A 2,500-nucleotide genomic window follows, 5' to 3' on the forward strand; every position below is an offset into this window, starting at 1 on the left:
CATCCAGCCCTGTGCCACCCGGGGGGTTCCAGGGTGCTGAGATGGCTGACGTTTTGCTCCGCTCTCGACGGTCACCGCGCAATGCAAGAACAGGCCAAAAACTGGCCAAAACGGCCCAAAAACGGGCCAAAACTGGCCATTTTTGGCTGCGCGAGCGGCGAGCGGCGGACAGCGAGCGAAGCGAGAGGCAGCACCGTCCCTGCTATACGAAAGCCCCATCCAGCCCTGTGCCACCCGGGGGGTTCCAGGGTGCTGAGATGGCTGACGTTTTGCTCCGCTCTCGACGGTCACCGCGCAATGCAAGAACAGGCCAAAAACTGGCCAAAACGGCCCAAAAACGGGCCAAAACTGGCCATTTTTGGCTGCGCGAGCGAGCGGCGAGCGGCGGACAGCGAGCGAAGCGAGAGGCAGCACCGTCCCTGCTATACGAAAGCCCCATCCAGCCCTGTGCCACCCGGGGGGTTCCAGGGTGCTGAGATGGCTGACGTTTTGCTCCGCTCTCGACGGTCACCGCGCAATGCAAGAACAGGCCAAAAACTGGCCAAAACGGCCCAAAAACGGGCCAAAACTGGCCATTTTTGGCTGCACGAGCGAGCGGCGAGCGGCGGACAGCGAGCGAAGCGAGAGGCAGCACCGTCCCTGCTATACGAAAGCCCCATCCAGCCCTGTGCCACCCGGGGGGTTCCAGGGTGCTGAGATGGCTGACGTTTTGCTCCGCTCTCGACGGTCACCGCGCAATGCAAGAACAGGCCAAAAACTGGCCAAAACGGCCCAAAAACGGGCCAAAACTGGCCATTTTTGGCTGCACGAGCGAGCGGCGAGCGGCGGACAGCGAGCGAAGCGAGAGGCAGCACCGTCCCTGCTATACGAAAGCCCCATCCAGCCCTGTGCCACCCGGGGGGTTCCAGGGTGCTGAGATGGCTGACGTTTTGCTCCGCTCTCGACGGTCACCGCGCAATGCAAGAACAGGCCAAAAACTGGCCAAAACGGCCCAAAAACGGGCCAAAACTGGCCATTTTTGGCTGCACGAGCGAGCGGCGAGCGGCGGACAGCGAGCGAAGCGAGAGGCAGCACCGTCCCTGCTATACGAAAGCCCCATCCAGCCCTGTGCCACCCGGGGGGTTCCAGGGTGCTGAGATGGCTGACGTTTTGCTCCGCTCTCGACGGTCACCGCGCAATGCAAGAACAGGCCAAAAACTGGCCAAAACGGCCCAAAAACGGGCCAAAACTGGCCATTTTTGGCTGCACGAGCGAGCGGCGAGCGGCGGACAGCGAGCGAAGCGAGAGGCAGCACCGTCCCTGCTATACGAAAGCCCCATCCAGCCCTGTGCCACCCGGGGGGTTCCAGGGTGCTGAGATGGCTGACGTTTTGCTCCGCTCTCGACGGTCACCGCGCAATGCAAGAACAGGCCAAAAACTGGCCAAAACGGCCCAAAAACGGGCCAAAACTGGCCATTTTTGGCTGCGCGAGCGAGCGGCGAGCGGCGGACAGCGAGCGAAGCGAGAGGCAGCACCGTCCCTGCTATATACGAAAGCCCCATCCAGCCCTGTGCCACCCGGGGGGTTCCAGGGTGCTGAGATGGCTGACGTTTTGCTCCGCTCACGACGGTCACCGCACCACGCAAGAACGGACCATAAACAGGCCAAAACAGCCCAAAAACGGGCCAAAACTGGTCATTTTTGGCTGCGCGAGCGAGCGGCGAGCGGCGAACAGCGAGCGAAGCGTGAGGCAGCACCGTCCCTGCTATACGAAAGCCCCATCCAGCCCTGTGCCACCCGGGGGGTTCCAGGGTGCTGAGATGGCTGACGTTTTGCTCCGCTCACGACGGTCACCGCGCCATGCAAGAACGGACCAAAAACAGGCCAAAACAGCCCAAAAACGGGCCAAAACTGGCCATTTTTGGCTGAGCGAGCGAGCGGTGAGCGGCGAACAGCGAGCGAAGCGAGAGGCAGCACCGTCCCTGCTATACGAAAGCCCCATCCAGCCCTGTGCCACCCGGGGGGTTCCAGGGTGCTGAGATGGCTGACGTTTTGCTCCGCTCACGACGGTCGCCGTGCCACGCAAGAACGGACCAAAAACAGGCCAAAACAGCCCAAAAACGGGCCAAAACTGGCCATTTTAGGTTGCGCGAGCGAGCGGCGAGCGGCGAACAGCGAGCGAAGCGTGAGGCAGCACCGTCCCTGCTATACGAAAGCCCCATCCAGCCCTGTGCCACCCGGGGGGTTCCAAGGTGCTGAGATGGCTGACGTTTTGCTCCGCTCACGACGGTCACCGCGCCACGCCAGAACAGACCAAAAACAGGCCAAAACAGCCCAAAAACGGGCCAAAACTGGCCATTTTTGGCTGCGCGAGCGAGCGGCGAGCGGCGAACAGCGAGCGAAGCGAGAAGCAGCACCGTCCATGCTATACGAAAGCCCAATCTAGCAAAGAACAGCCCAAAAGGAGGCAAAAACGGGGCAAAAGGGGCAAAAACGGGGCAAAACTTGGCCATCTTTGGTC

Source organism: Musa acuminata, unplaced genomic scaffold (genome assembly GCF_036884655.1).
Source record: "Musa acuminata AAA Group cultivar baxijiao unplaced genomic scaffold, Cavendish_Baxijiao_AAA HiC_scaffold_509, whole genome shotgun sequence".
Taxonomy (NCBI): domain Eukaryota; kingdom Viridiplantae; phylum Streptophyta; class Magnoliopsida; order Zingiberales; family Musaceae; genus Musa; species Musa acuminata.